The sequence below is a fragment of the Harpia harpyja genome, chromosome 7 (assembly GCF_026419915.1).
Source record: "Harpia harpyja isolate bHarHar1 chromosome 7, bHarHar1 primary haplotype, whole genome shotgun sequence".
Taxonomy (NCBI): Eukaryota; Metazoa; Chordata; class Aves; order Accipitriformes; family Accipitridae; genus Harpia; species Harpia harpyja.
The window spans coordinates 21367027-21380106 of record NC_068946.1 but is presented as its reverse complement, the minus strand read 5'-3'; the positions used below and the strand labels follow the sequence as shown (position 1 = coordinate 21380106).

At 40.3% G+C, this 13080-nt stretch overlaps 1 protein-coding gene across 8 annotated transcripts in view; it reads right to left on the bottom strand.

Annotated features, from left to right (window-relative positions):
* GULP1 (GULP PTB domain containing engulfment adaptor 1) overlaps nucleotides 1-13080 on the bottom strand; it is a 165535-nt gene that overhangs the window by 104050 nt on the left and 48405 nt on the right. For 7 of the 8 annotated variants that reach the window (XM_052792411.1, XM_052792407.1, XM_052792410.1 and 4 more), the window contains exon 2: nucleotides 4924-5042. The exons of the other annotated variant lie outside the window; for it this stretch is intronic. The gene's annotated coding sequence lies outside the window, so the exon portion shown is untranslated. The remainder of the gene's footprint in view (nucleotides 1-4923; nucleotides 5043-13080) is intronic. 8 annotated transcript variants of the gene reach the window in all.

Here is a 13080-nt window from a genome sequence, read left to right as displayed (position 1 = left end):
CAAGAACTTCATCGACTGCATAAAGTAGGTTCTCTGGCTGCTGCTGCTTCTGAATGACAGAGCAGATCTTGGTACTGATGAACCCCTTTCTTCTATAGGCAAGTCCTCAGTTCTTATGGTTATTTAAATTAACAGGGATAAAGCAGCTAGAATTACGTCTCAAACATACCTTAAACTAAAGGGTAATTAGAGTTTGACCTTACACATTATGCCAAAAGGCACTGTAATGCAACCATTTATTTTAATAATACTGCAAAAAGTTTGAGGTAAAAGTGTTTTAAAACGATATAACTGCTTGACTTTCAGAGATGCTAAAGCCTAATGCTGAACTAAAAATAAAAATAATGCAACCTAGAAGCAGGTTAAAAAAAGGATAATTGCCTATAAAGAAGAATTTAATTAGAATTGTGGCTGAATCTTCACCACCTGCAAACTTTCAAAAGTTTAATGGCCCTCTAAAAAGGGGTGACTCTCTCCCAAATGGCAGGATGCCTGTAACAAAGGTGATTGTAAGAAGCTCAAGGTAATACCTTGACACAGACCTGGAAGAAATTTTACATTTTGATCATTTAGCTGCAGCCTTGGTTGACTCCTTGCCAGTACCACAGGCAATAAAGGGAACCAATAAAAAGCAGCGATAAAACCAGTCTAGCTGTTTGGAAAGGGAAGCAGAGATCCAGCAGCAGACAGACAGGAGGTATGATGGCAGCTTGGCAGAAATAGCGAAGGAGAGAAACGGAGCTTTAAATAAGATCATGGTCGACAATACGGAGCACACAAATTTGTACTGGTACACCAAAATTTGTTACATCCCCTAAAAACAGGATCCACTTTTGAATCTAGGAAATCGATACACACAACCAAAAAAAAAACCAAACCACCAAACCCAAACCAACAAACCAACCCAAAAAAACCCCAACCCAATCAGGCAAACACCTTGCAATTAAGACTAGATTTCACTACTTTTGCTGTAGGCTTAAAGATCTATAGCAACAATTTTCAAAATCCAGATTGTGTACATAACAACTCCACATTCCTATTTGAACACCATCTTAGTATATTTTACTCACACTTAGAATACCATACAAATACACTATACAAATACAAAAATGGTTTTAATTGTTTTAAGGGAAAAAAATCTTTTTAATGTATATATTTGTTAGTTATACATGGTTAATATTAAAACATATAGATCCAAACCATGTCCCATAAATTTAGTTATCACCTTATGAGATAATGTTTTGTAGAGTTTTGACTTAATCACATTAAAGTACAGCGACTTAAAAAACCATCTAGACAGTAGTTTCTGATTTTTTTTAGAAACTTTAGTAATGCACTTTAACTACTCACCATCTAGCTGGCTAAAAACCACTTCACAGAAACAGCCATTCAAACACATTTAGCTCTGATGTTACTCTATCATTAGTCATGTAAAGAGTTTCACATTCGATTTAACACACTCTTGGAGCAGTTGTGGTCCTCGCTGCCTTCTGTCCCCAAACACTCCCCCCACTCACGCTACCCTTCTTCTGCACTGGCACAAGCAGTCCTGCACAGACAACTCTGTCAAGGAACTGGGCAGGGGAAAAAACCAAAACAAACTGTGTTGAAGTTTTCTCCTACGTTGTGCCAACAAAAAGTAAGGGCTGACAGTAAGTATTACAAAGCGGAAGAAGAGCAGGACCGTCTCTGCTAATTTCCACACTGGCTTGTACTGTGGTACTGAACTGGAAACCGCAGCATTAATGTACACAGTAAATCTTTCAGGACAATCTTATCTTGGGTGAAGTGACAGCCACACTTCAGTCCAAAGACAGGCTGCACCAAAATAGCCAGAAAAGACACAAATTCAATTCATTTATCCTCAATCTGCTGCCTACAGCAGATGCCTACAGCATTCTGAAACATCAGCTCAGCTTGACAAAACCATTTAGATGCTAACATGGAGACAAATTCTCTGTATCTTAGAAAAATTGTTTTAAGTAACTGAACACAGCTCAGCACTAAACTTACAAGAAATGTAAAACATCAGTAAATGCAAAAGTCAGAGTTCATTAGCTTGCTCTAACCACATGAAGACATCTTTATTATGCTCATTTATTTGAATAGGCCATTAAAATATAAATCCAAATACAAAGTCTGGGCAAACAAATACTATGGCAACTTTGACAAAACAAAGCTTTCCCAATGAAATGTTAAATGGCAATTCTGCGTGAAGTGCAACTGCTTTCTTAATCTTCCTTGAGAATTTAGCTTCACCTGCCTATTGAAAACACACGGGGCATTACGTGTCCCACTGGCCCCTCCTGCAGGTCTCTAAAGAGTACTTAACATAAACACTAATTTATGGTATTACATTTTTGGACTTCAAGTACCTCAAATTCCACTTCAGGGTATTAGGCCAACTGGTGTTAAAATTATGTGTAAATTAGCTGAATCATGACCCTCCACTGGAAAAATCTGCCTTATAGATCATGTCCTTAGGGAGTCGAATGCTGTAATGACAACTTACCACTGAGCTAATCAAGAATGAAGTTAAATTTAACTAAAGCAGAAGCACTGAAAAAAAAAAAAATCAATAGTGTTATCCAGCTGAACCAGGTCACGCATGCTAGAACCTCCCACCATTTACTACTGCAGTACATTACTGCTACAGTAAAAATAAATTCTAACCCTCTGCAAAATAACACAGGGAAGTTGAAACATTTCTTTTAACTTTACTGCAGTGAAATTAGAACACGTTCACCGTTTTGGAGTTTTTAAATACTGTCACTGAACAACTTCTGATTTTGAAAATATCAGTGATTAATCCTGGCCCTAAAGGTTTCTGTGTGCGAGTCTATGCATTTGCCATGTAATTTCTGCCGGAACTTTGCAATGTTACATTCTTCATTTACTCAGTGATGGACACTAAAACTACATACACCTTTAATACACCTTTAAAAGCCCAAGGATTCAATGTTCTTAAAAGAAAGGACTTTGCACATAAAACCAGCTTTGACTTTAAATTCCAGAATTCCAAATACTACATAAGCCTGCTGCAAATCAGCAAAAGAATTTGCACCTAAGCATCTTAAATAAATCTGTTTCAAGTAAGTCTGTATCTACAAAATGACTCTGTGTTTTGGACCGGTAATAAGTCCTATCAACAACATTTTTTGCCAATGGGTCTGGCTTTGCCCCACCCTGTGGAAGGAGAGACCCATTACGTAGTCTTTTCCAAGTGCAGAGATAAAAGAAGAATCTAGTACGTACATGGGAGAGATTTTGAGTTGCTGTTGTCAGAAAGACAGACTCAGTCTCCTTCCATTTGTTCCCAGGCTACAAGATCCTTTTGCAAGTGGCAAGCTTTGATTTTTTAATTATTATTTCTCTCCACCGCTCTCCACTTTGTTTTTTGGTCTCAGCTCCCATCTGCCTCATAAGAAAGACCTTTCAAAAAGAAACTCTTGCCTAAGTAGTGAAAGAGTCTAAGGAAGAAAGCTAAGGACTTGTATACCCATTGTTTTATTTTAGAAGGAAAGTCAAGAAGGACAGCCTTTCATCTCAACCACCCAGGAAGTGAGAACCATAGGACCTGTCTGAGACAGAATTGGGAAGTAATAGCATGAAGTCATACACACACACACTGACTTCCTGAAAACCAGCAGTAACTGAAGTCATCCTTGGTCAACCTACCAGATGATGCTGTAGCAATAATTCAAAATCCAAGAAACTTTTACTTGAAACATAGTATTTGTGTAACACCTATGCTGGAGACATTAGGATACACAAAGGAGATCAGAAGGGAACTGCACACTAGTTACCTGGTTTTGAGAAGTAATAAAATCACGAGTACTTTGAAGAGGCTATAATATCACAGCAATAGCCATCTCAGTGCCAGATTAAAGATAACCTTTGGGAAAGCCAGCAGCATCAACAGACTGACTCAACCTAATCTGACTTTAGCTCTACACTTTCTCAGATGTACTTCAATGGATTTGGGGATTTATAATCAAATGAAGTGATATGCACTTGCTCTAAAGCACATTGCTGCAACTGAAATAAGCAAGCCAAGATAAAGTTTTTGTTAACCACTAGATTGCTAAACAAATGCTTTTGCTTATCCTCACCTCAAAACAATAAAAATTTGCTACATAGTTTTAGCTTACCTTCCTTTCACTGAGCTAAATGAAATATTCAGTTTTCTAGAGTTCTAGAAAACTAGAGTTCTAGTTCCCTACCCACACTCAGAAAACATTTAAATTATTTAATGTTTTTGACAAGTATATCACAACCACTTCCATAAATAAACTCTTACCCATAACATTTTAAGTCCTGCAATTCTGCCTTTTTTTCCAATAAATCAATGGAAACTGACAGCTGCTGCCTTTCCTTTATCCAGACAAACCTTTCTTTCTAGGTTAAAGAGAAGAGAAGCAAGGGGACTGCAGCATCAGTCAACTGTAGCAGTGTTTTCAATCTAAGCACTGAGTTATCAGTTGTGGAGAACACAGGGGCATAAAAAAGGAGAAAAAGAACGGAAGAAAGAATGAAAGAATGAATGAAAAGAGAGAGAAAAAGACAATTTGTAATAGTCATGCCAACAAGCATTATTCTCTCACTCAACAACAGGGTTACTGAAACACAGTTACTTAGACCCTGAGAGCTTTGGGTCAACAGCTTGGTCCTGCCCTACACTCTGCAGCTGACTTCATGTCAAAGGTACTGTTTAATAGGAAAAATGGACAGGATCACCTCTCTAACCCCTAAAGTCTATAAACTTAGGCTTTTGGTTTTGTTACAAGCACTTTAAATGGAAAAGAAACAAAAAATCTAATTTGAATCATTCATTCCACTCTTAAAAAACCACCTCAACCAAGAAAAATTCAAATATTTGCATAATCCTTTTCTGTAAAGCAGTTCATCACAAAACCAGCTTACCCTTCTGCATTCAAATTTCTTGCCAAGGTACAGAGCAGACACTAATTCTCACGTGGAATAGATCACTCATTTGTCAACATTTTTGAACCTTTGTTACTGCTGCTTTAGTTTCTCATGTACTAGAATAAAAAGAAAAAATGACAGTTATTAGTTGTGAACTAGTGTATTATCAAAGCATAGAAATTATTTTCTCATTTTAGAGAAATTTAGTGCGAACAGCTTAATGGAAATATTTAAAACAATTTAATAGAATCCTGCTGGAAAGGACTAAATTAGACTAAAATGCTGGGAGCAATAGAACTGTATTTTCAAATAGGAATTCTGATACAAATATTTTCCCATTATTTCCTTATCCACAACTGCCCTACACCGACAAAACAACCATTTAACACACAGAACAGTACCTTGACCATTTAATAATTTAATTCCACTAAATATAAGATGCACAAGGCATGCAGCATTAGACCAAAATCCCACTCCTTTAAGGAAAAATTGATTGGTAGTCTCACAATTTAAAAAAAAAAAAAATTAAAAAAAGAAAATACTGCACTTCCACAGATGCTAGGAAATGTGTCTGTAGAAATGGCACCACATCTGGTTTTCACATAAGGAAGTTCAATCCACTCTCCTGCAGAACCAGGAGCCAAAGAAATCTGTTCTTGCTCTGTTTCTGGTTTTACCAGAGAGCAGCATGGGACCTGGTCCCTCCTAAGTAACCACCCTGGCCTTCACTCCTTGATGTTCTCCATTTTAAGATATTTACAGAGGATGTAAAAATACTCTTACCCTTGCTGAACATTTGGATAAGCCATACCAATTTAAATCTTGATATTCTGGATGATTCACTCAGAGATGTTTAGTTATACTATTCCCTTCAATCCTCTTGGATCTGTTAACTTTCAGGCATGTAGATAGCAAGACCTAGAATTTTACCCAATCAGCAAGGGAATATTATTTCCCTGATCCATTAAATGAATAAGTAACTCTAAATCTTCTATACATTCCTTTCATTGGTTTATCTTTTGCTGCCTTAGTGTAAAAACTCATCTTTGTGAGGAATATGAATTCATGCTATTTCTTTTCCTTCATTTCTTGTTTCTCTATTTCATTCCTCTTTCCCTGACATGGTTGCTTTTTTCCCCCTTCACTTCAAGAAAAAAACAAAAGAAAACAAAAAACCAAAACTCATCATCTTACCCAGTCCTTCCTCACCTTGTACCATTTCCTCTATTAACTGTCACAGGTTTTTTTCATTAGTTCTCAACTGAGTTTCACCTAAATCAATCCAATTAATTATGTTTTCCCTCTTTCTTATGTCATTAGTCAAGGTGGCAAGTAAAACCAGGTGACTGCACCAACGCCTCTACCACCTTATTTGACAACTCCCTCTGACTTGATTTATCATTACAGTCAGTTGTTATAAAGAACCACAAAGCTCTTGCATTCAAGGATTTTAAAATAATTTTTCAATTACAAATTGGAGAAGCACAAATGTCAAAGGCTTTTCAGCTACAGCACAGAGCCCACCAAAAATAACTGCAGCCCAATACTTACTCCACTACAATGAATAAATAGGTGATACAATTTAAGTACTGCATTCCTTATCAAACACGTAATTCTTACCACTAGATCATGCTTATATCTTCATAGAAACACAAGAAGAAAGAGTAATAAAATAGATGACAAATTTGGTATGAAGTGATTGTCTGAACTATCTTCTTTTATTTTTGTCATCTCTAAGATTTTATACCATCACACATGCACTTGATATTTATGAAAGGGAAATTCTGAAGTTTTCACTGTGGTCTCAATTTGCTATGAAAGTTAAGCTCATATTAAACTTTAACCTCTGAGTGCCTCTACTGAAAGCTAGCCACATGATCAAATATTACTCAAATCTAGACCTAGATTCTTACCTAAAGTTTATTTTAGGTAAAGGCACTTTTTGTTGATTTTGTTTTCCTAGTCAAGAAGTGGAATAGCATCAGAGGGACAGAAAGGCTTCAGGACCTTGTACCAGATGCTTACTTAGTCTATTTATGCTGCTAGGGACTAAAGTCAGACCCACCAAACAAAACTTAAAATCTTTGAATACTAATATTCCAAATAATGTAATCTAGCAAGTTGCTGGTAAGTCTCAGTTATCTACGTACTTCAAAATACTTAACACAGGTTCAGCAAGTTCATTAACTAAATCCTTTAATACTCAACAGGGTATGTCCTTCAGACATGCTGATTTGTACTGTTGCGTGTACCACACATTCATCACTGGCTTTTTATCAACAAATTAGTAGAAAAAAATCCGTTAACTTTCTCTCTCATTTTTCCTATAAAAAGTTAAGAAACAACTGGCAAGTCCTCTAGCAAGCAACCCTTGACAAAAAACCTTGAAAATCTGAAAAGGAATCTCATTTGCTAGTTTGCCTCTCTTTCTGTAATTCTCTCTAATTCTAAAATTCTATAATTGTATTTCTGTAATTCCCCTCCCCTCTGAGGGGAACAGAGGGTCCAGCATACCAGACAGACCCTTCCCTTAGGGAAGTCTGCTGCCTTCCTTAGGCCTGGTTAAGGACAGCACTAGTAAACTTCCTAGCCTGGTACCGGTTACTGCCTTTCCATGTGGGCAGTGATGAAGCCACAATGCATAGTCCGAGGGCAATCAAAAGAGACTTCAGTGCCTTAGGATAGTTGGAAAGGGAACCTGGAGCACAGGTAACCTTTTCCTCTCTCCTCCCAGTTGTGGGCAGTAACACTGGAAGAAACAGATGGGCCCAGTCTATTAATACATGGCTCCGTGGCTGGTGTCACTGCCGCAGTTTTAGTTTTTTCGATAATGGGATGGTCTACACGGCACCAGGCTTGCTGGCATCAGATGGGATTCACCATTCTCAAGGGGGGAAGAGGGTCTTTGCTTACAAGCTAGCAGGGCTGATTGACAGAGCTTTAAACTAGGCTTGAAGGGGGAGGGGGATAATATCAGGCTCACCCGTGACAAGCTGTGGGACGGCACATCAAGGTTAGAGAGATGGGGTGCTAGCAAGGGCCTTCAGCCTGTTGCTCCAAGACGTGCTGGCTACACTGGAGCATGCAAGTCTTACAGAGATAAGCCAGAGGCTCCTGAGGTAATGGGAACCAACAGGGAAACACCAGTAAAATACCTCAAAGGAACTAAGGGGTGTTCCTCTAAGAAGGTGACACAGCCAACAGCTCAGCTGAAGTGCCTCTACACTGATGCACGCAGCACGGGCAACAAACAGGAGGAGTTGGAAGCCACCATGCTGCTAGAAAGCTACGATCTAGCTACCATTACTGAAACTTGGTGGGATGAATCCCATGACTGGGGTGCAGCTATTGGTGGCTACAGGTTGTTCAGAAGGAACAGGCGAGGAAGGAGGGGCAGAGGCACTGCCCTCTACATCAAGAAATGGATAGAGTGTGAAGAACTGTCTTTCAAGAATAGCCATGAGCAGGTTGAAAGCTTATGGGTGAGAATTAGAGACCAAGGCAACAAAGGGAACCTTTTGGCTGGTGTCTACTACAGGTCGCCTAGTCAAGGGGAACCTACTGACAAAGCCTTCTTACTCCAGCTACAGGAGGCATCATGCTCACAGGCTTTCATCCTGCTGGAGGACTTCAACCACCCCGACAACCACCCTACTTTCTGCTGGAAAAGTAGCATGGTGAGCTGCAGGCAATTCAGGAAACTCCTGGAATGCATTGAGGATAACTTCCTAAGCTAGGTAATAGACAGCTGTACCAGAGAGGATATGATACTGGACCTGAAGGTCACCAACGCAAATGAGCTAATTGGGGATGTCAAGATTGGAGGCAGCCTGGGCTGCAGTGATCATGCTGTGATGGAGTTCGCAGTTCTGAGGGGTATGGATCAGGCAAAGAGTAAAGTCAGGACCCTGAATTTTAGGAAAGCAAAATTCCAGCTGTTCAAGGAGTTAGTTAGTAAGACCTCCTGGGAAACTGCCTTCAGGGACAAGGGAGGAGAACAGAGCTGGCAGATCTTTAAGGATGCTTTCCATAGAGCTCAAGAGCTCTCAATCCCCAGGTGTAAGAAATCAGGAAAAGAAGGCAAGAGACAGGCATGGCCGAGTCGAGACCTGCTGGTCAAACTAAAGGGCAAGAAGGAAATGCACAGGTAGTGGAAGCAGAGACAGGTATCCTGGGAAGAGTACAGGGACACTGCTCAGTTGTGTAGGGATGGGGACAGGAAGGCTAAGGCGCAGAAAAGGAAGGTCAAAGAAAGTGTACTGCCCCTGATGAGCAAGACTGGCAAACTGGTAACAATGGATGAGGAGAAGGCTAAGGTACTCAGCAACTCTTTGCCTCAGTCTTCACTGGCAATCTCTCTTCCCACACCTCCAAGTGGATGGACCACAAGGCAGGGACTGGAGGAGCAAAGTCCCTCCCACTGTAAGAAGATCAGGTTCGAGACCACCTGAGGAACCTGAACATACATAAGTTTATGGGACCTGACAAGATGCATCTCGGAGTCCTGAGGGAATTGGCTGATGTATTTGCCAAGCCACTCTCCATGATATCTGAAAAGTCATGGCAGTCAGGTGAAGTCCCTGGTGACCGGAAAAAGGGAAATATTGCACCAATTTTTAAAAAGGTTAGAAAGGGGGGCCCTGGGAACTACCGATCTGTCAGCCTCACCTCTGTGCCTGGGAAGATCATGGAACAGATCCTCCTAGAAGCTATGCTAAGGCACATAGAAGACAAGGAGGTGATTCAAGACAGCCAGCGTGGCTTCCCCAAGGGCAAGTCCTGTCTGACCAACCTAGTGGCCTTCAATGATGGAGTGACTACACCAGTGAACAAGGGAAGAGCTATGGATGTCATCTATCTGGGCTTCTGTAAGGCCTTTGACACAGTCCTCCACAACATCCTACTCTCCAAATTGGAGAGAGATGGATTTGATGGGTGGACTGTTTGGTGGATGAGGAATTGGTTGGATGGTTGCATCTAGAGGGGAGTGGTCAACGACTCAATGTCCAGATGGAGATCGGTGACAAGTTGTGTCCCTCAGGGGTCTGCATTGGGACCAGTACTGTTTAATATCTTCATCAATCACATAGACAGTGGGATTGAGTGCACCCTCAGCAAGTTTGCAGATGACACCAAGCTGAGTGGTGCGGCTGACATGCCTGAGGGCTGGGATGCCATCCAGAGGGACCTGAACAAGCTCAAGAAGTGGTCCCATCCAAACCTCATGAAGTTCAACAAGGCCAAGTACAAGGTCCTAGACCTGGGTCGGGGCAACCCCTGGTATCAATACAGGCTGGGGATGAAGGGATTGAGAGCAGCCCTGCCAAGAAGGACTTGGGTGTAATGGTGAATGAAAAGCTGGACATGAGCCAGCAATGTGCACTTGCAGCCCAGAAGGCCCACTGTATCTGGGGCTGCACCAAAAGAAACGTGGCCAGCAGGTTGAAGGAGGTGATCCTGCCCCTCTACTCTGTTCTGGTGAGACCCCACCTGGAGTACTGTACCCAGCCCTGGAGCCCTCAGCACAGGAAGGACGTGGACCTGTTGGAGCGGGTCCAGAGGAGGGCCACAAAAGTGATCAGAGGGACAGAACACCTCTCCTATGAAGAAAGGCTGAGGGAGTTGGGGCTGTTGAGCCTGGAGAAGAGGAGGCTCTGGGCAGACCTTACTGTGGCCTTTCAGTGCTTAAAGGGGGTTTATAAGAAAGATGGGGACAAACAGGGTCTGTTGTGATAGGACAAGGGGTAATGGTTTTAAACTAAAGGAGGGTAGATTTAGACTACATATAAGGAATATTTTTTTTTATGATGAGGGTGCTGAAACACTGGAACAGGTTGCCCAGAGAGGTGGGAGATGCCCCATCCCTGGAAACATTCAAGGTCAGGCTGGACAGGGCTCTGAGCAACCTGATCTAGTTGAAGATGTCCCTGCTGATTGCAGGAAGGCTGGACTAGATGACCTTTAAAGGTCCCTTCCAACCCACATTACTCTATGATTCTATGAATTAGCAAGAATGTGTTCTGCCTTTCATGCTTTTCCTCTAACTTGGTAAGCTAAGTCCAAAAAAGACCCCCAAAGTATGACTAATGATGTAGTATACTAGTAGAATAAAAGCTGAGTGTTAATACATCAGAAACATTTTCTAACAGGCTGTATACTGCACCACAACATTATAATTTCACTGCCTTGTTATTCTGCCAAACAAAATGTGTGTCAATTTTAGTAATTATGAAATACATCATGCTTACCTATTTCACTTGCTTCTATCATGGCTTTATATGAATACCAAGATAATAAATGCTGAAGGTCATTTGTATAAGAGAATATGTTCTGGAGTTACAACATACAAAGATTTTTTTCCCTTGATCTAATGTGAAATCTATCTTGTACCACGTCATCATCATGACAGTACTGAACTCAACAAGCAAATGCTATACCCTCACACTGATGCTCTATTTCTTAAATTTTTCTTCGAAAAAAATAAATGCAAGAGGTAGAGAAGTAGTAATTTCAGCTTTTGCAATAACATACTTGTGCTTCCAATCCAAATCTATACTATTTAAGAGTTTGATATTCCAGAGAGAAGAAGAAAATCATTAACCTATTCCACATGTAATTACTTTGTGGCTCTACTTGAACCTGTATAGCCAAGCACCTCCTATCTCCCTGAAGACAGCAGAAACTCTAAATCCTCAGTCCCCCCTCTGCAAACTCAGGTTTTAAAGCCAGCATCCACTCTAATGTTTTCTTGTCTACTGACATAGGATCCAAGCCAGAAAACAAGTCTGAACCACATATTTAAGTGTCGTTCACACCTGGATTGACAACTCACTCAGATTCAAACCCTGCTTAACAAAAAAAAGTTAAAACACTTTTACTTGCCTCTCCCTACTTTTTCTTGTAACTATACAGTAACAGTATTCCACCTGTACTTTTCACAGCAAAAGCAGAACAAGAGAAAAGGTCATAGGACACTCTGGAAGGCAACACTCATTAATGCAGCATTCAAGGTTGGATCAGAAGGAGCAATGGAACTGGGAATCGCTGACCCAATGGCTCTACTCTTTTTTGCTTATTTGCAGTTCATCCTTCAGTGCCTGAAGCTGTTAACATAGCTGCCTGCCAGCAAATTGTTATTCAGAAACTCATTCATATTGCACTGTTCACTGTCACTGTAACCAATATTTCAAGAATTACACTTCTAGAGCATCTCTCAGCAAAAGGATTTGGATGTGCAGCAGAAACTTAAGGCAATTCACTGGTTATGTTCAAGGCACAGACATTTCAGAAATCACGCAGAGAGGTTCTTAAACTGGAATTATCAGAGAAAGACATGGAAGCCCCTTTGCTGTGCTCTGTTCTTGTACAGAAGCCAACAATTTGTCTCAGAGTACAGCAGCAGCTCTTCAGCTTTAAGTAGTTGGTAAAATAGTATTTGTAACATTGAGTAGCACTACCTCTCCTCATTTACACCTTCTGTTTATCATAACAGTAAAAATATTTATAAGTGCACTATATATAAAAATTGTAAATAATGTTTTCACTTACACACGCCAAAAGATTTGGCAATCATGCACAGGTCAATACTACCCACATCATATAATAACACACAGGAAGGGAAGCACACATAAGAAACTTGGCTATTGGAGTACATTCCAAATTATAAAAGTCCCAGTACGAAGTGTAAGTTCTTCCTAAATATTCCATTTTTATTCTGCCTCAAGAGAGGGAAGATGCATCTTTATTATTATAGCTTAGTAGGAGCTATGCCAATTTTAGAAGACACCAAATAGCATTTAGTCAAGGCTATAAAATATGTGCGAAGTACAGTATGCTTGACATCATCTCAGAGCAAAATGTTCCAAACCATTTAAACTTTGCTCTTTGAAAACTCCTGGATGAATAACCACACTTGTCCTAGTGGACACACACAGGACATCTGGTGCAAATACACTTATCTTGATTATACTATTTAAAAAAAAATTCCAAACCTTAAATCCACATGAAAGGAAAGTCTCCACAGTCCCCAATAGCCTCAGCTAAACAATCAGTCCTTCCAAAACTCCCCTTTCCAACTTGTACACCCATCCCTGTCTACCTATCTTCTCCAGTTCATAGATGCATCCCCTATTGCATTCTTACAGAATTTAAATG